The sequence below is a fragment of the Pagrus pagrus genome (assembly GCF_965226575.1).
Source record: "Pagrus pagrus genome assembly, chromosome: 3".
NCBI classification, from domain to species: domain Eukaryota; kingdom Metazoa; phylum Chordata; class Actinopteri; order Spariformes; family Sparidae; genus Pagrus; species Pagrus pagrus.
In genome coordinates, this window is record NC_140187.1 from 31,871,993 (window position 1) to 31,898,399 (window position 26,407).

Sequence of the window (26,407 nt, forward strand, 5' to 3'; positions counted from 1 at the left end):
AGCCTTCCATATGATTATCAATAGCCGGTGGATCCATTTTTAGATTTACAGGTACACATAAAAAAAAAAAAAACAGATCTCAATGTTAGATGTACCGTCACGCCTCTTTTGGTTCTGCAATGCCAGCATGTTTGATGAAATGATTGACTAAAGCGGCTTAATGTTGGCGCTGCTTGGTTCAGTATGAACAAACAAAAGCGGCGTAAAGGCGAGCTTTCAATGCGGCAATATTGCTAAATTGTGTGACAAGGCTACTGACTACATCAGGCTCTTTGAGAAAAGTGTTGTCCCCATTAAGAACGTCCGCTGCTTCCCCAACAACAAACCTTGGATTGATAAGGACATCAAAGAACTGTTGAAAACGAAGAAGAAGGCCTTCATGGCAGGGGATGCTGTGCCTAATTGAATTTCTCCTCTTATCATATTTTATCCTATCTTTATGCAATAAGCTGCTGGGAAGCCTTGAGTCCTAGCATTCATGTAGATGCCACTTGATAGGAATCATCCACCCAAATACCACTGCAGACCAAGTACACCCAACGACACTCCCCAATGGTGGGTGGGTAATTCCCAGCACACCTATGCATTGTAATAACATGATGTTATTTACTTCACCTGTCGTTGGTTTTACTGTTGTGGTTTATTGGTGTATTTAAAGGTATAGTTCGTAATCCTGTTCAGAAATACTTTTTGTTATACTGGGTGAAATGGTCTTTCCACCCTGAGAGTAGTCCATACATAATGTGTTCAGAAAAAGGACTGAAATAAATCAGACCTCTGTGGCAGCTGCAGGCCTGTAAAAACTCTGACCAACCCCTCCCTCTCGGTCCGAGTTGAAGGAACTAATCAGATGCCTTCATGTCTCGTCCTGCCTGCACCCCCCTCTGTCCCCCCCTCCTCCCTGCGCGCACTCATCACGTGTCACGTGTTGCCGGATATATTCAGCACACTGCATATGGAGTTAGCAGGAGATCCACTCCAGGTCAGAAGGTGGCGGTAATGCACACCTAACAGTTGTTTGCCAACAGCCATAAAACAACAGAAGAAGAAAAGTTAGCACAGTTAGCAGGAGAGAACAATGGCAGAGAAAATGCAGCTAAAGTAGCACTTCCAGAAGTGATGCAGAGGTTGCTGTCTTTCTGTTGGACAGGTAATTATTTGTTTTGCTTCGGGGGGATTTGTTATTTTCATGAAATATGTAACGTTAGCCAACTTAGCTACTTTTGTAGCTTGTATTAGCCCAGTGCTAACGGCTCTCCTCTGCCCTGCTGACGGACTGTCTGATGCGCGTTCGAGTTTGTGGGGGCGGGGCTTTGGTCGGAGCACTGACGGGAGGGGGAGAAGGGGGTGGAGCTTAGACGAGGTGCCACTTTCAAATCTTGCTAGCTCTCCAACATTACCAACTATAGCTTTAACATTCAGGTAGGCTGACCTACCGACCTAGACCTACATCACATGCATAACTTCAGTTACTTCATTATGTCACATAAGTTGCCTACATTATTAGTTAAAATAACTCACCACTGACTTTCGCTTTCACACTGGACATGAACTGCTTCATTTCAGATAAATAAAGATAAATGAATCCATAATGAAAATAATCATTTAGTTGCAGTTCTATACATGTAGGATATCATGTAGTCAAGGACAGCACCTTTTACTGGAGCTCTAACTAACACTTACACGCCTTATGAATTTAGGATTTACTGCAAGGATGTTGTATTTGATTAGATTGCACAGGTGTTGCTTTACTGTGAAGCTCTCCACTAAAATGACATCATGTAAGATAGTCTATATACACACAACATATTTAATTAAAGTGCTCTTTAAATAGAGCATGCAGATGATAAAATTATCAAGTTCTTCATCTATTAGTAGGCTGGGCTTAATCAATTAATCTTTTGATGATATAATGTAATTACATAATCACTGTGTGCCACTTTTGATTTATTCTCAGGCCATTTGCACATTGATTCATGTTAATGTGTGCAGTGGACTGGCTGCTAGATCATGGCCGGATCCCAGAGTTACTCCCTAAAAATGACACATTGCTGTGTCCTCTGTAACATATGCAGGAGGATAAGCTTAGGAGGAGTTATCTGTTGGGATGGCAGGATGCTCTTATTCTAGATAAACTGCTTCCTCCCGATAGAAACGCCCCAGTCCAAAGACAGGTGTCTGCTCAAATTGTTAGAGTTGAGATATAGGGCAGTGCCAGGCACGGCCTCTCTCCAAGCTGCTGATAGTGAAGTTTATCATCTCAGGTTGGCAACAGCAAAGCACACAGAATTTGGCAACTATTTCACATCTGACACAAGATGATCTTTATGGTAATCTTTTTGAAAATGAATGGCAAAGTTTGTACTACATGTTATATTCTGGATATACACCTTAAAAAGTCGCACTAAAATGAAAAAAGGACTTTTTGCCTTTATACCTCAGTGTATAAAAACGTACTTCTTTTTGGCATGACAATGAGAATGTCGTTATTTTAATATATTGAAAATGTTTAAATCATTACTGGTGACAGATGCACCAGTAGTAGTAGTTCTCTTCCATTACTTGAATAATTTACTACATTAAATATGACTTTAAGATAGTAGAAATAGTCTTTGTGGCAGTACATATAGTCTTCTGCAAAATAAAACATTTTCCCTCTTACCTGTACTTCTATTTATCTATAGATAGGTTTGGTGTGAGTTGCAGAGTTTTGGAGATATCATCCATAGAGATGTATCTCCAATATAATGAAATTAGATGGCACTCAGATTGTATATATATGTATATGTATTTTAAAAACTCAAAAGCAATGTCTCTTTCCAGAAATCATGACCATGTGACTTAAGATAATCCACAGAGCTTGTTGTGAGCAGTTTCATGTACTGTTTTCTAGAACTACACCCGCCAACTTTAAGCATGCATATACTTATGGATGAAAAGCTTGTTTGCTTTTATCCCTTTCACACTGGACAAAAAGCCCACTAACATCTAGCCTTGTCTCTAATGTGACTGTCTACTATGTTGATGAAGGTTCTCAGTCATCCAGATCATGGTAATTCTAAGTGCTGTATCGTAGGTGTGTTTCAGTTTCTTGAAGACGTTTCACCTCTCATCCAAGAGGATGAGAGGTCGTTGACCCAACCGGCCTTCATGGGGGTTGCCAGGGCTAGGTGAGCCAAGGTGTGAATGGTTGGGGAGGGGACTCAGTACTGCATTGTAGGTGGTTGATAAGTAATGTCATAGGCCACCTCCTCTGTTCAAAGACGGTCGTTCTAGTTCGACATAGACGGATTATTGTACTCCTCTTTCAAACCATATGTCTTTATCTGTCTCTTGTCCTCAAAGGAATGATTTGTCTCCTTCAGATGTAAGTGGACAGCAGAGTCTTGACCTGAGGAGTTGGCCCTCCTGCGTTGTGCCATTTATTTATGGGGAGGTTTTTTCCCCTCAATGTACAAATCTGCGCAGTCCTGCCTGCACAGAACAGCATAAACTACATTACTCTGTTTATGTCTGGGTGATTTGTCCTTAGGAAGGACAAGTTTCTGCCTCAGCGTGTTGCTGGTTTTGAAGTGAACCGGGATATGATCTTTATGAGAGATCCTCTTGAGTTTCTCAGTTATTCCCGTGACATAAATAATGACGATGTTGTTACGTTTTTCTCGCCTCCTCCTCTCTGTCTGCTCTGGATCTTTAAGAGATTTTGACAAAGGTCCAGTTTGGGTAGTCACTGGTTTTAAGTGCTCCCCTGATGTGCTTCTGTTTCTTCTCCTTCCCCTCTGACTTAGTGGCCAGATGGTTTAGGGTTCTGATGACTCCCAACTTGTGCTCCAGTGGGTGCGAACAGCGATGAACAGTGACTATTGATCTGTGTGTGTAGGTTTTCTGTACACCTCAATGTTGAGGCTTCTGTCTTCTTCGATGTGTACTGCACAGTCCCAGAAGGGCAGACTGTCTCCTCTGACATCTTCCTGCATGAACTTGATGTTATTGTACACAGAATTAATTTTGACCCAGGTGTCGTCCATATACCTGTACCAGTGGCTGGGAGCAGTTCCTGTGAAGGTCATCAAGGCTCTGCTCTCAACTTCTTCCATGTAGAGGTTGGCCACTATTGGGGACACCGGTGAGCCCATGGCACAGCTGTGCTTCTGTCTGTAGAAACCTTACTGTACTGGAAGTATGTGGTCGTCAGACAGAGGTCAAGTATGGCACAAATGTGGTCTGGGGTGAAGTTGGTTCTCCTGGACAGAGTGCTGTCCTGTAGCAGGCATTCCTTCACCATGTTAATCGCTTCTTGAGGGGGAATGCATGTAAAAAGTGTTCCAGTGTGTGTCCAGTGTTCTGTCTGAGTCCAGTGTTATTTCTTTCACTTTGTTGGCAAAATCCTGTGGATTTTTGATGAGGTATTGAGTGTAAACCGACCAAAGGAGCTAGGACACTCACTAAGTGCTTGTATATGTTATAGGCAACTGAGTTGATGCTGCTGATGATGGATCTGAGTGGTGCTCCTTCCTTGTGTATCTTGGGGAGTCCATAGATACATGGGATGGCTTCCCTGGGGTACAGTCGGTAATATAATGGCCTGTCAATGGCTCCTTTCCAGTTTTTGCAGATATTCTATAACCATCTTTGTGTAGCCACTGGTAGGATCTCGCCTCAGTGTCTCATGGGTGCTAGTATCACTAAGCAGACCAGTGACTTTGGTGTGGTAGTCCGCTGTGATGATGTTCTGATCTCTTTTGATTAATGCCAGGGCCTCCCTTTCCTCAGTAGTGAGGTTGGAGGGGGGTGCTTTTGCATTAGCAAGAGTGGTTGTCTGCCAACTTGTTGTTTCTGATGGCTGATTGTGTTGCTGTGATGAGATCTACTACCGGTATCTGTTTCTGGGGTTACTGCAAAGTTCAGTCCTTTGGCAAGGACATCTTTCTCTGCTTGGGTGAGCTCTCTGTTGGAAGTTTTTCACCCACCTCTGTTGTATGTCCGGATGTGCTGTGTTGTTGATGTCCTTATTTCTCCAGGTGAGAGCTTCTGTTCTATGTGTGTTGCTATTTATCCAATTATATGCAGCTTCCTCTGGAGCCACAAAAGGCTTTATACTACTTTTTTTACATATACAGTAGTATTCCTCAGGACCTGTAAAAATACTTTAATGTGTAAAATGATGCAGTTATTAGTTTGTTTTTTATTTGAAAAGGCCAAAAAGGCCCAATCCTCTAAACTATATGTAGAACATTAATTGCTATTAACAGGCCTGCCAAGCAAAGTTACGGTTGCCAACCCTGACTGGACAAATAGGGGAGGGATTAGCAAACAGTCTGCCGCAGCTAAGATTAAATAAAGATGCGTTTATATCAATATAATAAATAATGCAATAACAACATTAACTTTTTGGCGAGAGAAAGGAGATGTCCCTTTTTCCATCCTTTCAGAAATGTTTTGCAGCATTGGTACTGCTGAGAGAATCTGACACGCTAATAGCTGGTGACTATTTGTTCCAATACACAATGCAGCCTGTAAAGTGTGTTGAAAAGCCTGAAATCTTAGCTCCTAATGAAGTAATTGCAGAGTCACTCTCATTGATAAACAACCCAGAGATGTATAGTGATTATTTAACCATTAGTTATTACACCATCAAAAACAAGATGTTGAAAAAGTGACTCTAATTCTTCATAGCAGAAAACACTTTTCCTTCAGACAAGTCCCCACTGGAGCCTGTGTGCCTCCGAAGCCACTTTGTGTGATCCTGATTCAAGGCCCCAGACAGTCCCCTTAGAAAAACTGCAATTAAAATGCCAGTCACACTCCCAGGCCCTGACAGATAGGATGGTCATGGAATATGGCTCACACAATCTGGACTGCTCATGGCTGTCCACGCAGCTACACTGCAAGAGACAAAGAGTTTTCACATCATCATTTCCACAGAAACTCTATGAACAGAGCTCATTTAGCCGACTCTCAGACCTCCGTCGAGGTGGTCTACATGTGTTCAGTAAATACCAGGCTAAAGCTTCCATCTGTTCACCTATACACTGCTTCCTCTGGGATATACAATAGCTCAGCAAACACTGAGCTTGTGGACTTTGGACAAATGTGACTTTGATCTAAAATCTTGATTGTATTCATGCAGGAGTGTATACACAAAACTTATACTACTATCTATATATCTGGATTAGTGACAGAAATGATTTACCTCTTCAAAGGAATTACCATACAAACATTTCAAACTGAGCAATGTATAACATATGATGAAAGAATTGATGAGATACGGTATTAAATGTGATGTTGGCTGAAATGACTGTGATGGGATTTCCTGGCTGAGTGGACATTTATCTGAAATCTCATGTCATGTTGAAGCACTTGTCTCATACATTAAGGGATTCAAAACACATGGAAAGTGTGGACTCACTGGAGTGTGTCGCAAAAGCAGCAATTACAGTATTTGCAAAAGTTAAGGGCCTACTTGGGCACTGGTGACATTTACTGGTAATACATCACTCAAGACTGTAAACCTCCCCGTTCAGTTTGTGGAGGACGGTGTTTGCCAAGTTTCTCGCTAGATTTGGCGATTTTTAAGACTGCTTGCTAGAAAAAGTAATTAGCAACCTTTTGGCCAGACCTTAAGTCCTCTCTCTTGAAGAGAGTTGGCAGTATTTCTCAGGGAATGTGCTCTCATTTGGTGTTCAGAGAGAGAGAGCAGCAGCAAGTTCAGTCAACCAATCAGCAGCCAGACAGAACTGTCTGTGTATCTGACAACCAATCAAGGATTCCTATTATTTGTCCAAGGAACTCCTACTTTTTTAACTTTAAATTTAACTTTAAGTTTAACCTTAAGTTAATATGTTAAAGGTCCCATATTATACTTAGTTTCATGTTTATACTTTTCATACTCCATGTATATAAACAGTGTCAGGGGTAACTTGTGACGAAGTAATCTGTTAGAATACTCTGATTACTTTTCTGTTATCACGAGTAACTTAACGAGTAACTTTTTTTGGGCAAAAAGGACAAGAACAGCATCACAGTGAAATGCATTTGTGCAGATTTTTGGTAACGCTAAATTACTCTAACGTTTTACTTTTCTCAGTAGATAACGCAGTAACGTAGCAAGTTACTTTTTAACGGCAGTACATTTTGTAACGTTAATACGTTGCCCAACACTGACTATAAAATGCTTATTGCAGCACCTGTATTCACCCTCTATCTGAAGGGTCTGTTTTAGTTCCTGTCTTTGTGAGTTCCCCAACCAAAAGGCTAGTCTGCTCTGATTGGTCAGCTCTCAGAGGCCTAGGCAGACACAGCCCACCATGTTTCTGCATCAGTTCTGCTGGTGTTTTTGCAACCACAGTCGTGCTGGGGGCATGGCTGAGGACACTGACTGTATAGGCTTCTCGTAAAAACACAACTCCAGGAAAGTCCTGATGGCTGTGTGCCTTTGTCCTTAACTGTGAGGTAATTCAAGAGTCTGGATTCTTTCTAATCATTATATTTCAGTTTCATGGTCTATAAAACAACGTTCATAGAACAGTTTTTGACATTAGGGGAAGATTTAGATTCATATTGAGCAGATGGCAGCAGGCTTAAAAATAACTACTACCAAAGTTAGTCAGCGATTCCTTCATATTTAGCTTGACTTTTGGCTTTTACTTTTTTTTAATCTTGAAGATATGTATAAGAATAAGAGTTATGTTCCAACATCACAAATATGCAATTTTTAATATAACGTCACCTAGCTACTTTCCATTGAAAGGTGCAGGTTTTTCAAAGCACTCTGGGGGCTCTATCTTATGCTCAGCACAAAGCCGTGCACAGTGCAAGTGTCATTGCTAGTTTCAGACTGACGCAGTTGTCATTTTCACACCCAGTGCCCACGTTGTGTAAATGGCAAATGTTTTAAACATTTCCATGAACGCAGTAATATACAGTAACAAATATCATGGACAATTAAACAGCAAAACTAAAAGCTGTAGTTATAAACGCTCCAAAGGAAACGAGTCAAGAGTTTTAAATAATCAATTAAGTTTATCAGCTGTTCCTCGTGCGCAAATGCGCATGTTAATGTAGAGATACACATATTGTTTCTACTGTTGGATAGCTGCAGGGAATATTTTCCTCATTAAGGACGTATGTTTCTCCTCTCATCCCACAGTTATTGATCAGGATGATACTTTTTATGACCCGTCCCATCTGATCCACTGACTGAGAATCGTGCACACACAGAGGGAGGCAGCAGCGCTCCTCCTCCTCCTTTTCATTTGCAGTCAAACAGAGTTGTTGATTGGACAGAAAATTGTGAAACTGCGGGGTAGAGGGTCCAGCAGCCGAGGACCACATACCTCACTGAAGACGAGTGCTACTGTTCAATATGTTTCAGGTCCTGGCGCACCTGGCTCTTAAAGGGAATTGGAGACGATACTCTGATTGGTTTGATTGATGTTCCACCCCAAAACACACTTATGACTAATTCAGAGTCTAAATACCATTGCTCTTTGCGCCATGCGCCGGACTTTGCACCCAGATTATCAGCAGTTTAAAGGTATAGTTGGTAATCCTGTTCAGAAACACTTTTTGTTATACTGGGTGAAATGGTCTTTCCACCCTGAGAGTAGTCCATACATAATGGTTCAGAAAAAGGAACAAAATAAATCAGACTGTGGCAGCTGCAGGCCTGTAAAAACTCTGACCAATCTCTCCCTCTCGGTCCGAGTTGAAAGAACCAATCAGATGCCTTCGTGTCTCGTCCTGCCTGCACCCCGTTTACTTTAACATTCATAGAAAGAAAACATACAATTTCTAAATCTGTATCATATTCCTTCAGTTTCAAGAAGGCCACTGGCCAAAAAAAACACCTTATTTGTCACATATTTTGTAGTGATTGCTTCCAGAAATCATCAAGTCTTCAAGTTTGAGTTTATTAAGATATTTGCACACAGCACCATTTCTATAAATGTGTCCAACTGGGCAACAAACACAAGCAGTCAGGCAAGAGAAACAGCCCAGTTAGGTATCTCTCTACAGCACATACAAGCTGGGACAGACCTATGATTTTATACATAGTATAAATATTGTTACTCAAAATGAAATTCTAACATGTCTGTTTAATGAAGTTTCTCTATGGTCTACTTCCTCAGCTCAGCAGTGTTTCAGTTTGCTAATAGACCAGACACAGTAAAAGGCAGCAGATTTGTTAGTGACACTGAACAGAGTTGATCACTGAAATGGATCTTAGTGAGACACTGGTTGTTTTTTGGATCAGCTCCATGTCATCAAGATGAATCCTGTCTATAAGTGTCCTGTCCCAGCTGGCCCTTGATACCTGGCTCCTTATGCCTCTGCCTTCAGTTTCCAATTATAAAAAAAATGAATTATCAGACTTGTATCACTCCAAAAAAACATGCAAAAGATTATTTTTACATTGCAAATACTAACAAATAGTGGAGGGTCTGAGTAAAGCCATTTGCAGTTTGTCCTCGGCTCTGCAGCCTGTAATTTAAGCCAGGGCTGGTTTTATCACCCAAATGCTTCCTCCAACACCAGTGTTGATTAGGGGCATTTGCATTTCATTATATTTATAATGACTACCTCAAAATGGCAAATTAATTAATTTTGGAGTTTGAGAGGGAGAAGGGTAATTTTGGGACAGGCACTATATTTGAATGGTTTTCATTCAGAAGCAATTAAAGTAGTAGGCTGTGAAATGTTTCCATAACTGAGAGACAGCTTTTCTTACATTTGTTTTCTGTTCTTCACACTCACTGTGTCACTCTGTCCTTGGTTTTTCAGCAGGATAGCTTTCCAACTTTAAATTATGCTTTCGCAATGTATTCAGCGCCTCATTTAAAAGTAAGGGGCTTGAGTCCTCACTATCTCCATATGTTATGTTTAGGGTTGAGGGTTGCACTTAGATGAATATTTCTATATTATAATGTCTTAGAACAACTAGTCCTTCATTGTGTATTTTGTTGAGTTGTGCACTTACGTTATCCCAAATGTTTCCAACAATGTTTAAACGCCATTTTGTTCAAGGTACCGATGGGTTTCATTTGGTGGACTGTCAATATATCTTCCAAGAGAAAGTCAGAGAGTGAGGAAGTTGGTGAATGAGACTAAACATAACATGAATTAAAGCTGGAGTTGAAAAGACTGTAAAAACCAGCAAAAGCACATTGAAAATATAAATGTAATATTAAGAGTTTTACTATTTCTGGAATGACACCTAGAAGTTTTGGTTGTTTTTGCCTCATGCCTCATGACACCTGTAGCCAGAGGCATTATGTTAAATGGATGTCTGTCCATCTGTCCAACCATACATCCGTTTGTTCCATCTTTGTGAATGCGATATCCTTGGAAAGCCTTGAGGGAATTTCTTCAAATTTGACACAAACATCCACTTGGACTCAAGGATGAACTGATTTTGGTTGTCAACGGTCACTGTGACCTCACAACACACGTTCATAACTCAAGAATTTATTCAAAGTTTCACACACATGTCTTATAGGATAAATTGATGAAGTGATAACATTTTATATGCAAAAGGTCAGAGGTCAACTTCACTGTGACATCATAATGTTCTGGCCATTATTCAATACCATAATTCAGGAACAGAAGGAGAGATGTTGACCATGTTTTACATTTGGTGACACCAAATGTGTGTCCACCTTGAAACTCTGCTGATCCGTGCTGCTGGGTTGAACATGCGTGTAAGGTACACGTTTTAGAAATTTCAGCTTCTTGGCAGCAACATCCATATTTTAAGCATTGACACCATATGCTCATTGGTTTTGCTGATTTTGATCCTCCTCCTCCTGATTTTTGTTGTCACTGGATATTATTCACTGGAATCATGCATCTCAACATAGTGAGAACTTCCATTTCTGTTATCAACGTTGTGAAAACGGTTGCGGTTTGGTTAGGTTTAGGCACCAGGCGGAGGCATACAACTGCAAGACAGTAATTCGAGCTTCTAGTTTATTTTCCTAGTTTCCACTTCTTAGTTGCAGTATGCTATTGTCCTACAGAGGACTATGTGAGCAGGGTCTACTTTTGGTAGATTGACCTTTGCCAGATAAAGCTATTAAGGTCAAAATGTCAAGAAGAAACCTTGATTTGAAGTCAAGCAAGCTCACCAGCAGGCACAAATCATCAGACATTCAAAAAGTGTTGTCGACAGTATTGACTTGACCGAGGGGGGTGTCAGTAACTTGAAGGCAAACAGAGGACAATGTCAGTGGAAGCTTCGACTGATTATGAACTCCAAAATAGATAGGAAGTCCTCAAATGTCCTCTATCTGCGATGTGTCCAATCCCCACAATATCATCCTGATTTTTGTATTTTTGGTGAAGTCTTGGTGTGAAAGCAATAGCAGTTTTACATGTGATAGATGGGATGGTCCTGTTATTGCCTTGGTCCCAAAGGCGAGTCAGTACGACCCCCTGGAGCCTCAATAGGCCTTGGATAATACCGTTGTTATGGCGGTCCTCTCTTCTGCGCTCTCATGCCCGATGTCAGCCTGACCTACTGCTTGAACCCAATCACCAAAACAATACTCAACATTCAGTGCAGCTAGGCACATAGACTGTACAGATGACTACCTTGACATATGGGAGGATTTCACGTTGCCGAATCCTGGTGTTGAATTGCTCAGTGCACAAACCAGAAGCCTGTGTTGATATACTGTAGTTAGTTGCCCAAAAGTTGGACTGTTCCCATTTGTGTCACTGTGTCGTACCGTCTGAACAGAATGTGAGACTCACAAAAGAATACGTACTGCCTTTACTTCCCCTGCCTGTAGTGTTTTTCTTCTGCTCTGAATGGAATAAAGCTCAGCTCTTTGTCGACTGTATGGGTGGAAAATCACAGACAGATTTTTCTTTGTTATTGTTATTCCCAACAATAGAGAGAGCGTCTCTTAAGATGTCGGCATGAAAAGCGACTGGCACAGATATGGTGAATAATGGATGATATTGATTCTCATCTCCTGTTATATTTCTTGCATATAACTCCGTTTGATGGCTTTCTTTTACATATCTTAAGTGGATCTGTGAAAGCTTTTGCCTCTCAGCCCGCTATCTCCTGCTTTGTTCTCAGTTGATGTCAGACCCATTTTGCTGGTGGGGCTCGGTGGCAGAAAGAAAATCATCCAAATAAAAAGGGATGATGATGTAGAGTGGGTCCCTCATCTGTCACTGAGGTCTTTCTTCTTATCTCTGAATGTGGAGCTATAGCTGAGTCATGCGCGCTGGATGCCTACTTTTGATATGACCCCAGTCATGCCGCTTTCAGTGCTGCCAGCCAGCAGTAAAGCATCAAGCAGGCAATTTAGCAAAAACTGCATTAGTTTCTGTGTTTTTAGGACAAAGTCAACAAACACTTGGCTCTGCTGTTGAGTAGAAAGAAAATCTCTGTGTCCTACTCAGGATGAGTGGAAGTAATTAGGGAAACAGGAAACTGTTATTTTTGCAACACATCAAGGCAACAGGCCTTTATGTAATAACATAGTTGTGAAGCTTAAAAACTATAGCACTGTGTTTTGCTGCCAAAAGAGTCAGAACTAAAAAGGGGAAGCAAAAAAAAGAAGACTTCTTGTGGCTGTCATCTCTAAAGGGTCAGTTCACTCGAAATCCCTCCAAAAGTATTCTCACTTACATCTAGTGTAGCAGATGAACATTTAGTTGAAGCATGAGTTGTTTGTTATTTCTGCCTCCATCCAATGCAATGGAGGGAAATTGAAATGTGTTAGTGATGTTCACATCAAAAACCCAATAGCAACATGCCTGTGAAACTGTTCTTATCTCACAGAAGACGTGAACAGTTTTCATAGTGACTGTACTGTATATTCAGTGTAGAGATTTTCCAAAGGCTTTCCAGTCACCTCCATTATATTGAAGTGGTGGCAGAAATCATAGTCGCTAGTCTATAGCCATTACATTGTGCACTCCTAGCCCTGGGATTAAAATGGCTAAATCGCTCACATATGGCAAGAAAAAAGTGATTAGTGCACCCATTTAACACACAAACACAAGATTGATATGGATCTTTATATATCTCTGTTTCGGCAAGAAAGTGCAAGTGTGTAAGAGTGTCTGGAATCCCTGGTTACCTTCTCTCACTGTTACCTTCTATAAAGGTATTTTGACAAACAGTAGGCACTCTTACCTGTTTCAGAATGTAAATTGTGGAGCTTGAAGTCTGTATTTTTTCCTCTCATATGTCCAGATGGGGCTACCATTGATTGCTGAATCTTTTCTTTTTCTGTTGGAAAATGGATTGATTTCACATTTTCAACATGGTATCAAAACAGACCACAGCGCAGTGTGTCTGGCAGATGTGAGAGGTCGATTTGACTGGATTTCTACCCGAATGATCTTGCCCAGTACTGGCAGCATTAAGCATAGGAAGAGTCTGACTGAGAGGGGATATCCAAGAATATAAAGGAAATGAACAATCTAACCTGTTCATGTTGCACGCTATGATCACTGGCAAGGTAGCATTTTATGTGTCTTGTAGTGTTTTATAGCTAACTCAGATGTAGACCTTATTAACCTTGCATGCCAAAAAGTGTTGAGCCCAAATTTGGAACATAGACTTGGATTTTGTGTCTGATCAGCTCTGCTGCCTCATATTTAGAGAACAGCAGCAGACATTTCACACGAGGCAGCTGGAGCTGGTCCCAGGGTGCTGCTGCTGTTGACGGGTGTCTGGGGCTGATAGATTGCCAGACATGTAAAGGGTTGACTGATGGTGGGAGGCCGGTAGGGCACACTGGGCATTGCAGGAGATTAGCATTTCTAGGCAAAGAGGAATGATTGTTGAGAGCAACAACAGGCCAGTAGCTCTGTTGTTTCATAAACAAGAGGCAAAGGGTGAGTGGAAAATACTGTATTTCTGACTTTGCTCCTGGGGAAGGCAGAATGTGAGACAAAGAGAGTACTGTACTCTACATGCCTCCCTTTTTTCTATTTTAGTGAAACCATATATTTCAGGGACAGGACTGACTACGTGTAAGGACAAGCCTACAGTCCATTATATTCCCATCTGCTTTGCAGATGACACCCTGGGGGAATGAGTGAGAAGAAAGGCAGAGGAGAAATGGAGATGATAGTTGCTTATAGCTGTGGTCAAGTTAAAACCTCATATGGATTTGGGGAATTCAACAATCCTTGGTCTGACCTCAAAGAAATTTGACCAAAACAAGGCTGTTGCTCTACAAATGATATTGTAGAGATACAGAAATTCTACCTGAGAATAGAATGCACGTTGGGTATTTTAAACGCAACATTAGAGGAATCCTTTATGTTAAGATACGCCTGTCCTTCCATCACAATTTAAAAAGTGTCTGCCAGATATAAATTATTGCAACGGGTGTGATCTTTGGCTGGAAATGTTTGCCTCACACAGGAAACAGCAAATTAAAACATATTGAATGAAATACACACTGTGTGTGAGCATATAGAGACAGCTGACCTCAAAAGCTTTTTTTTCTTCTTATAGTCCTTGGAATGATGACACATATGAGCATGATTTGTACAGTTTATAGATACTGGTTGGACTGGTAACACTTCATCAATATTAAAAGGAACATTTCTCTAATAAAGGTGACACTAAAACAGCGTTTTCAACTATCAAAAAACAAACTGATCTGGGGTTTCATTTTTGTGTAAGCACACAATTGGGCCTTCCCACGCAATAGTTGTGATTTATAAAAATTAACTTAACGGGAGAATGTGCGCACCTGTAAGCAAACTCACCCATGTGTAGGAACATTTTGGAGACAAATGGAATTGTTGACACAAATGATGAGGTGGTGAATTGAAACAGATTGTAGAATTAAACGTGAGGCATCATTGTGTGCATAATGATAAATCTGAAATTGATTTCACTTCATATCAAATGTTATTTTATAGATCCACTTTTCATAAACATTCAAACCAGCGGTGTCATTAATACTTGCGCATGTAGTGACGTAAAACTATTCCATAAAGACAAGATCAGTTCCAGAGGTGTGTGCTTCACACTTAACAATAGCCAGCTTTTAAGGGAACACAATAGTATCTAGCAACTCATTTATCAACTCCTGGTGTTTAACTGGTTTACCAGATGATATCACAAAGCCCACATGTGCCAAGTTCAGAAAGATCATTGTGAGTGCAAGTTTCAACAGCTTTCTTACAGCCACGGTTTACACACTGATATTTCCCCTACCTACTTCCTACCTACTAGAGTCCTCAATTCATCAACACTCTGAAGTTTTTTTTAAAACCCTTGTGGTTTATAAAAATTATAATAGATTTACCTTTTAACCTTGTATATATTACAAGCCTACCTAGAGGTATATATCTTATACCGGTAGACATTATAGGTTGGACTCATCCTGGTTGGAATCATCCTGATGATGACAGTAAATTTTACTTTATACCCCATTTGACCACAATGTGCCCACCAATGGCAGGGTGTTGTTCGTCCATATTTTAGCTGGTTGACTCCACAGGAGGCGGATGTATGTAGTCTAACGCTATGTTAACTGACTGCTTTAGCTGATAATTAACTTTCACAGCTCTTCTGTGAACTAAGTTAGATAAACTAAAGATGTGTAACTACATATTTTTCAGTTGGCATTGCGTATACCCACTTCTAAATCCCCCCTGATGCACATATTCATTACATTGTTTGAGGGAACTATAGGTAACTACATATCTGTGGCTGCAACCGTCACTAATGCTAATGTAGCTCCTCAGGGATTTAAGCTGTTATTTTTCTAATTTTGATAATCTAATAAGGTTGTAAGGACTATGGCTGTTGTTGATTTTGTTCAAATACGCCAAATGGGTTATTGTTCTTCAGTCAATGGGGCTAAACTAGCTAATATGTGCTAATGGCAGTTGCCACTTGTTGCCACAGTAACGGTAAACATCACGTAATGTGAATACTGTAGAGTGCAGATTCAGGCTACATTGTAAATACAGATAAGATCCCTTGTATTCAGCACAGTATGCATGATTTTAGTAGTTAGTAAACCTATAGAAAAGAAAACCTTGATATATTAAAATGAATAATTCTTTAGAATTATTTGGGATACTGTGATTTTGATACAATACTGTGATTGTTGCAATATATTATTGTCAATTTCTTAGGCCCTACATGTTTTGTAATTTTAAGGTCATCAATATCCATGTTATCCATCATTAATAATTTTCCTAAGCTGCTGACACAGTTGTGCAGCATGTTCTTGGTGGCGCTATTTACATTGTTATTGTTATAGCCTAGTTATTGATCTTGGTGTGGACGACCCTGTACAGTCGCTTGTCCGCAGATCGCAGCGCTGCAGGCTCCTGGAAACGTGGCCTACTTTATTCAGTGCCTTGTTAGATTAGTCAGCCGCACACACAATTATTACTGTTTTTCTCTGTATTTTCACATCTCTACTGTACCGTCTATTCAGGTCCACCACAGAGGAATGGTTTTAAAATAAAAAGATAACAAAACACCAAATTTATAGTGTTACAAAGGCTCTTGCTCTCAGTGTGAAAGTGCCCCTTGTGGGGGCTAGAAGACCTGTAATGGATCGAGGGCAAAACCCTTCACCCCTACTTACTACATCTCACAGAAACTGAAGATATTCCTTACAAATCCAGGACTCATTTCATTGTGGTCAGTCTGGACTGAAAAGGTCCAAGTCACAATCCTTTGAAAATGTCCCATACCCTTTTTTTCTGTATTTCAGTGACTTAAAATGTAAAATAGCACTAAATATTGAATATTCATGCCAATCTTCTGTATTGTGTTTGTATTTGTATTTGTATTGTATACTGTTGGCAGCCTCCTCATGTTGTGGAGAAGTCAGTTCCACTCTGCCTACTTTATTTGTTCAGGAAAGAAAATGATGGATGACGGTCCCTATGTGTTTTAGGCAGGAAAGGCTTTTGACTGTGCCAGAGCAGTGGGAGCTGAGACAGTTAGTATCCTTGCATTGTTCTAAGCCATTACCCGCTCTGGCCCGCTTATATTATTACATCGTACAAAGAACACTTGAATGCTTTGAGTGCCTCGTCAGTCCATTCATACTGGCTGCACAAGTCGACAGATTGGCACAGAAAGCACTCAGAGGTGGGAATCCATCATATTTCACATCTGTGAAAGTTCAGCAAAAGCTTTTTTTTTTTTTTTTTTTTTTAAGAAAAGTGGTGGATACATAGTGTTGTTCTGTCTTGGTCCAGCTGGCATGTTTATCAGGCTATGTTGACAGCCTATGAATACATCAGGATTTCTTTAATATTCAGTGACCAATGCAACTTTTTTATTCAGGTATTAAAAGTTGTTAATTTCCCTTAGATTGTTCGGTCGCACTTTATTTTACAGTACATTAATAAGACGTCTTATTAATGTACTGTAAAATAAAGTGCGACCGAATGTTCTTCCTGAAGCATGAACAATCCATTCCATTTTTACCTTAACCTTTGGTAACTAAAACTCTGCAGGTTTGTTATTAACAATGGGCAGGTGTCACTCATTGTGACATAGCCACAGAAGCTCTGCAGTTTTCTCATGCTATCTTGGTTACTAAGGGCGCACTCACAGTGCTCCGTACCATGCTCAAGCACAGTACACTTCCTTGGCCCTGGCATGGTTGGAAGAGGTGTGCTTCAGCACGGTATGGCTTCTCATGCATGAGCACAAGCACAGGTGCGCAACGTGGACATGAAGTGTAATCATGCGTATTACACCGTCTTGAATAATCAAGAAATCCAGGAATGTGAGAGGGCTGTCTATGACCAAAACGACACAAACTGAGCCACAAAAAAGTCAATAAAGTCATGTTCTCTGTGTTGTTCGCCATTGTGCTGCGACCGTGCTACGGCCTGATGATGTATGTACAAGAGGTAACCGTGCTCAGGCCCGGTTGTGGCCAAAGCAATGTGAGTGCAGGCAAGCAGGGGACTGAGGATGAGGGACAATCGTGCTTTGGCACAGTACAGAGCAACTGGGCCAAGTGTGAGTGCGCCCTTACTATGGTAGTTCAGTGATCGAATTCAGTGATAAGCTCTCATAAACTTGCTACATGCTCAGCAACCAAACAGCAGACAGTCGCAGGAAGTAGTTAGGTTGCAGCCAAGGTAAGAGCTGTTTGAATTCCCTTAATTCAAAAGAAAGGTGATTCAGTGCTTTCTTTCCCATGTCCTTCAGCATAGGAAACACTAGGGGTGTTCCAACAAGGGTACCTCGCGATTCGATTTAACGACGATTTAAATTATGGGAGCTTCGATTCGATTATTGGCCACGATTCTTCGATTATTGCAATTCTTAATGCTTTTTTCCATACAAGATTGATTTTGTCTTCATCTGTGGCTATATTTGTAAATAAATAGCCTATCAATTAACTCAGTTCCTCTAAAACTACACTCATAAAGTAAATAACAAGGTTTTTTGAACATTTTACTTGTATTTTTCAAAGACACAAAATATTTTATTTTATGACTATGTAAACATTTGCACTGACCTACTTAACTTTGACCAGGGAAAGCTCCACTTGCAGGAGAGCCCCCTCTATTGGCGGAAAACACTGAAAACAAGCCCTGGATTTTTTTTTTTTTTTTTAACATTTTTATTGAACAATTTCAGTGTACAAAAATACAAGGTATACAATAACACACAGCACATAGGTGACAAACAGTAAATAAAAAGCACAGTACAAATATATATATCTATATAAAATAATAATAATAAATAAATAGTTCAAGCAGGGGTTTCAGGAAAAAACTTTTCATAATGACTCAGTAAGGTATTACTTTTTTTGTTATTTAACAAAATCAGGGATTTGAGCAAAGAGCTCAGTTCCAGGAGAAAAGGAGCAAATCTAGGTAACGATTTTGCAAACTTTTGTTTGTGAATGAAAAATTTTGCATATAGAATAACAAAGTTCATCAAGTGTTCAAGAGCATTGTTTTTTGGGTTAACATAGTAGCAAATAACATCTTTAAGGGTAAGAGTGTAGACAGAATTGGCAGCATCAAAAAAGTGAGATTCAAGATCACTCCAAAACCTTTTAGATATATCACAATAAAAAAACAAATGTGAAATTGTTTCCGTATTATGATTACAAAAAGTACAGGAATCATCAACATCTATAAATTTAGCAATAATACTACTAACTGGGTATATCTTATGCAGTATTTTAAAATGCACTTCTTTAGCTTTGTTAGATATGCAATATTTGTGGGGTAGAAGCCAAGCTTTTCTCCAATTTATGTTCTCTATTTGGGATCTCCAGTAAAACTTGCCTCTAGGCACAACTCTGTTCATTCTTTGAAAACACTGGCGAATATGTTTATTATTACACTTTCTATCTGTTAGTTCTACTCCACTCAACATCAGTACAGGTTGCCTTGTTTTATAGTCACTGTAAGTCAAATGGCTTTTTATAAGTTGAATTAACTCTGTTGGTGTAGCACGAGTTACAGATATAAATTCTCTGGAGGGAACAGGAAAACTGTGTACAGACATAAAACGTTCATAAGACAAAATATTACCAGCATTATCAAAAAGATCGAGGATATGGATGATACCTCTTTCAAACCATTTTGGCAAGAATAATGATTTGTTTCTTATAAGAATATTGCTATTGTTCCAGAGAAAAGCCTTGTGGGGTGAGAAATTGTGGACAAAAGCCAGCTTCCACGCTAGAAGGGTTTGTTGATGAAATTTTGATAGTTTGAATGGTAATCTATTAGGTAAATAATTACATTTTAAAAGAAAGGAAAGACCTCCAATTTTATTAAAGATGTGGTTTGGGATGAAGAACCAGATAGAGTCAGGGTTTCTGAGACACTTTCTCAACCAGTTAACCTTAAAGGTATTGACAGTGTCACTAAAATCTAGGACTTCAAGACCTCCTTCTGCCTTACTGTTGGAGAGTACACATTTCTTAAGTTTATGCGATTTATTTTTCCAGATGAAATCTAAGAAAATTTTATTGATTTGTGTGGTTGTTGGTTCACTTACAAATAGGGACAATGCTGGATATACGAAGCGAGACAAGCCTTCTGCTTTGGAGAGAAGAACTCTACCTAGGACAGACAAGTCCACAAGCCCTGGATTTAATGAGGCGTAAACATGTGACGTGACGTGGCGTGAAGCACGAAGTTGGGCAGTGATCAGTGACAACAAAGTTGTCTTCAAAATAAGAGCTTTACATTGCACCCCATTGGATTTTAGAACTGGGTTCTTAGCGGGGGGCTTTTAATTTGAAAGTAGCGACCGCTCGTAGCTTGCCGCTACACAACAGCTGACAGTCAGCAGCTACTAGCTGTTTGGTTGTGTCCGCTAGCTGTCAGCTACAGAGACCGAGGAGACGGTAGCATCTCCCGGATCTCAGCGGCTTTCCAGTTGCTCATCTTGACATCCGCGGATGAAGTGATGAACTGACTGCTGTGATCAGCTGTTTCCTGGTTTTAAAACTCCCGGCTGTGGGTCGCACAACAGTGCACGTTATCGACACCTCCGCCGATGTCCCGCAATTGCCGGCACATTGACGCCTCGGATTTAGATAGCAATGGAGGCGGCAGTAAGTGTACCCTCAGAGGCGTCAAATTGGCGGACCAAAACAGACCGCCAATTTGCCGCCTTCTGTCTAAATGCGCGGACCTAGCAAAGCATCGACGTTAATTAATCGATGCCGAATCGTCACGTGAAGCATCGCGATGCATCGCCACATCGATGAATTGCACCCACCTCTAGGAAACACTTGACCATCTTTTACGAAAGGAAAGGAGATTATTCTGTCCCACAATTCTGTATGACAGCAACATTTAATCAGTGCACTGCTCGGTCATTCACATAAACAACCTACTTTTCACATTGCAGCCTGTATCAGCCCCAACGATTTTAAAGCATGATCAAGTCAACATTTCAAGGTGTTTAATTGTGTGGCCATTAGGCTATATGCACAGGCTAATCATATCATAATCAGAAAGAAAAAGCGTCATTAGATGTTTTTAATCCAGATATTTTTTTATTAAGCACAGTTGGAACAAAAGAAAATGATATAGCTAGTAATAGTTGCCTGCCTGACACGTTCTGCTCGTCTTGCTGGGCTGGATATGTGATCCACGACAGTTCGTCATAGTTCATAATACTGCAGGAAGTGAGAATACAGATGTTTAATATGGTTTATAATACTGCAGCACAGTGAGGATACAGATATTTAAAGGTCCCATTTGTAAATTTGTAAAATTTGGTGATTTTTGAGTCCCATTCCCAACTCATCATATACATAGGCTTTGGGATGGTGGCCGGCACGACCAACAACCCCAGTGCATTAGTATTTGACGAGTTGGGAAGACGACTCAAAAATCTACTTTTCTTATAGCACCTTTAATGGAGGAGACAAGGATATAACACAGATCAATCTGTCCGTTGTCACTGTTGACAGGTTGCAGTATATTCATACAGTTCACTAAAAAAACAGAATTGTAGTCTTATATTAGTCTTGAAGATCACAGCTTTTATTGACATTGACATTTGGTCTTACCAAATGTTATCCCTCGTCAAACCCCATGGGAGCTTCTCAAGTGAATGGGTGGCTCTTATTTTTGGTCCATCTACTACAAAATAGGCCAGTTTGGAGAAGAGGCAGTGATGTCATGTTGACTCTTTAAACAAAAGCTAAATCTGACTTATAAATATACTGTATGTGTTTGTTTTTATTGTTTCCCTAGCAATTAGTAGGCTTCTTCTGAGTGCTTCTGACCCTCCAGCTGAACCTCATGTTTGGCATTTGGCAAGTACTCTTGGAACGTACTTCACATCACAGTGGGAAATTACACTGCTTCCAACTTGTCATTTGCATAAGTTACTTCAGTTTCTTTAGCCTCTGTACAAAATCAGACTGGGATGATGTCTTTGTTTCTTGAAAGCTTTCAGAAGATCTGGGAGAAGCAAACCAGTAGAAATTCTGAGTAAGCAATGTTTTCCTGAAGTACATCCATCTGTCCTCAGAGCTGATGTAATAATGAAAGGAAACACACCTTTAGCCCTTACTTTGTTGCTTGTTGGGATTAGAAACAGATCTCAACAATTGCATTGAGACTCACTAATAAAACATGGTTACATCAGCCTCAGAAAGTACTTTGTTTGAGATTTAAGGCTTTGTAAAGAAGGATCTCAGCAATGACACAAATTCTACAATGATAATGTTTTACATAGTGAAACTCAAATGTTTTGGGGGCAAAATGAGTTGCTTTAACTTTCAAGCATCTTCGATTGTCTCAACTTGACAATATTTTCTGAATACAGTGGTCATAAATGATGCACTGTGAGCTGCAGACAGTCTTTGCTTTAAATGGTTGTTTACTGAGCTTTAAATGAGCTGGGACTGGCAGGAAGCTGAATGCAGTCAAAGAAATAAAAGGAGTTTCAAAGCGAAGCTCAAAGCAGAGCTATTTAAGGCATTCCTCGCTGTTTTTTTCTGTCTGAAGGTACACTGTGGACTATAGGATTAGCTCAGTTTAGCCGTATTATACTTAGAGGTGAATACAATAGATATTATAACAAAAAAAGAAAGCATGCAGAGAAGTGCTAAATCTGATCACAGTGCTTTATTTGACAACCCGTGGAGCAAAGTCTCTCATGTTTTTAATTAGAAGGAATGAGCTTCATGTTTCAACTGGAGTTTGAACAGTAAATGGTAATGAACTTGTGTGTAGCACGAGTGTATTCATGACTGGATGCTTTTATGCATCACAATATTTTTTTGGTATTAACTGTTGTTTTGTTTACATAAATTAGGTTCATGTCCTCAAAGTTATAAAACAAAGCTTCATTTCACGGCAGTGTGAATATGAACAATATGCAAATGTTCTGTAATGTGTATAAGCCAACCAAGGTTTATTGAGTTGAAAAACAAAAGCTCTTTGTCACTGGATTTTCTTCAAAGGGCATTAAAAGAAGTTTGTTGTGTGTGTACGTGTGTGTGCTGGAGCGTTTGTGCTAATGTGTGGATAAAAGCAGCAGGGTGAGACGGCTTTGGGTCCGAAGTGGATGCAATGGGGAGGCTGAAGAGGTCTTGGCGCTATACAGTGCAAGGCAGCAGAAGCAGCTTGTCTGTTAGTGTGTGCATCCACCAACTGAGCTCCATGTAGAGCAGCTGGGTTGCTGCTACATCCTCGGCATTGGGGGGGCATTTCAGGCTCTGAGGGACCTACAGTGTGGTGAAGAATGTCAGTTATCACATGAGGCAGGCAAGGTGCAAATTAGCTAAGTGGGAGCAAAACAGTGAGGCTGATTTTTTTTGCATCAACAGAAATGTGGGGTTTAGAAATATGACATATTTCATTCGTTCAGTTATGTGGATTTAATGAGTTCCTTGGTCAACACATGTTTTATGCTCATTCCTTCAGGTGATATTGAAATGGTGCCATTTTTCATCTGACTAAGTTCATGGCAAAATGGAGATGGCTTTGAAGAGGAGCCATTAGTGGGATTTTATTCTTTCACTGAATGACTAAAATGGCCAGTTAATAATGACAACTGATTTAATTTACACAGCCATTTACAAAGCTATCTAAGGTGAGTTCATCAACCACCATTACATTCATAGTGATGCACTATGATTAAGTTTAAGTTTGTGTCAGCGAATGAAAAAATGTCCCAGTACGATCTGACATCACTGTGTTTGTGTTGTTCCCGGAACATCATAATCAATATTGCTCAAGAACCATCATTGAAACTGACCAACCATGTGGTGTCATAGCTTAGCGACTTGAGGAAAAAGACTGGAAAAATGCACGCATGGAGAAGTTATCCTTTTAAGCTTGTGTTTAACGTTGTGAAATGATCTATGTTGACCCAAACCATCTTTTTGTTGCCAAAACTTAACCAAATATTATTGTTGCCTAAACCTTTTTGTTGACTAAGCCAAACCAAACTGTGACAGAAAACTAAAGTGAGACAGAAAATAAGTGAACATAACCGGAAAGCGCTGTAACCGCCCCAGGAAGAGAGGGAAGAGAGACAACATCAGAGCTAAGCGGACCCGACTGTTCATCTACCAAGACTTCTTCTGGCTAATGTCTGGTCGCAGGAGAGTAAAGTAGATGAGGTGCGACTGAGGCTCACTCGGCAACTGGAAATCAGAGACTGCAGTGTGCACATATTCACAGAGATGCGATTAATGCCTAACATCCCGGATCAAGCTATTGTACTGGATGGGCGAACCTTGTTCAGAGCTGACAGGACACAGGACTAGGGTCAGAGGAGAGGAGGGGGGCTCTGTGTCTACATAAATAATGCTTGGTGCTCAAACGCAGTTAAAGTGGATGGACAGTGTTCATCAGATGGTGAATTTCTGATGCTACAATGTCGACCGTATAATCTGCCCAGAGAATTCATCAGTGTTTTTATTGTTGCTGTGGTCATTCCACTAGATGCAAACTCAAAAATGCACTGCAAGAATTGTATGATATCATCAGCAGCAACATGACTAAACGACCAGATGGAATTGTCATAGTTACTGGGTAATTTACTCAAACAAACCTCAGAACTGTTTAACCTAAATTCCACCAGCACCTCCAGATCCCTGCCAGAGGAAGAAATATGTGTACACAAATATTTGTGGCAGCCCTCCTGCGTCCTCACTTTGGTCTGTCAGATCATATTTCTCTGCTTCTTCTGCTTTCATATTCTCGGTTGATAAAGAGAGTCAAACCATTAGAAAATACTGTCAAAGTGACGACAGCTGATGCAACAGCAGCCCTACAGGACTGTTTTGAGTGTACCAACCACTCAGGATAACAACTTCAGTTTTGAGGAATATTACATCTTCAGTGACATCATATATCAGCAAATGTGTTGATGATGTGGTGATCACAAAGACAGATCATCCCCCAACAAGAAGGTCTGGATGAATAGAAAGGTGAGGGCTTTTTTGAGAGCCAAAAAAGCTGCATTTCAGTCAGGTGACAAGGAAGCATACATCACCACCAGAGCAAGACTGAAAGTCGGCATCAACAAGCAAAGAGAAGACATCAGCCGACACTGGAGAGGGACCTCAACTCCAACAGCAGTAAAGATATGTGGCGAGCGATTCAAAATGTCACAGGCTACAAAGCAGAAGCACCCCCATCATGTGTGAGGCCACACTGCCAGATGAGCTGAACACATTTTATGCTCGCTTTGATCTCCTCAACAAAAACTCAGCTGTGAAGTCTACTCCACGTCCAGAGTCTGGCTCTCAATCCCATCCTGATGAAGTGCTTTGAGAAACTGGTTCTTCAGCACATCAAAGATAACATCCCTGCCAGCCTGGACCCTCACCAGTATGCTTTCAGAACCAACAGACCCACAGAGGATACCATATCTACTGCTCTTCACTTAATCTTCACGCACCTGGAGAATAAGAACGGCTTCATTAGGATGCTGTTTGTTAACTTCAGCTCAGTTTTCAACACAATCTCCTCACACATGAAGCTGATTAGAAAGCACTGGCCTTGAGCACTCTGCAACTGGATATTGGACTTCCTCACAAGCAGACCCCAGAGAGTATGTGAGTGCTCAACACCGGAGCCCCCCAGGGCTGTGTGCTCAGCCCCCTCCTGTTCACACTGTACACCCATGACTGCACTCCTAGACATCAGAAGGACTCTATTGTGAAGTATGCAGACAACACACCAACATCATTGGCTGCGCTACAAACAACATTGAGAGTTCATATCAACAATCTTGCCGAGTGGTGCACAGAGAACAATCTACAGCTCAACATCAGCAAAACTAGGGAGCTGATTGTTGATTTCACAAAAAAAGAAGGCAAAGACGAACATCCCTGTCTACATCAGTGGAGCTCAGGTGGAGCAGGTGAACAGTTATTGGTTCCTTGAAATTACCATCACTGAGAACCTATCTTGGTCATCATACATCACCACCCTGGTTAAAAAAAACACAGAAAAAGGCTCTGCTTCCGAGGAAAGGCTAAATTCTGTAGCGAGATTCTGGTTAACCCCAGCCACAATCTGTTCACCCTGCTGCCATCTGGCAAAAGATATAGAAGTATCTGCTGCCATACCACCAGACTACGCAGTAGCTTCTTTCCCCAGGCCGTGAGACTCAATTCATTATCAAGACTTCATTGTCTAAAATAGATGTAGCAGGACTCAAACTTTATTTAGGTTTTTTCATTTCATTTCTTGTTTAAAAGTAATCACTTGGTTAAAGTCAAAGTTAACGCGATACTTACTCATTAACGCAAAGTCCTCTTAATGCTGTAAATGTTTTGAATATTCTGGACAAAGGACAAAACACCCAGGCATAAGCAGAGTAATGTAGTTTATGCTGTTCAATGCAGCCAGGACTGCACAGATTTGTACACTGGGGAGACAAAACAACCTCTCCATGAACTCTGCTGTCCACTTACATCTGAAG

The 26,407-nt window shown here is 40.5% G+C and overlaps 1 protein-coding gene across 1 annotated transcript in view; it reads left to right on the forward strand.

Moving 5' to 3' along the window:
* Positions 1–26,407, forward strand: part of fbln2 (fibulin 2) — an 87,635-nt gene that overhangs the window by 8,532 nt on the left and 52,696 nt on the right. The gene's annotated exons all lie outside the window — the stretch shown is intronic.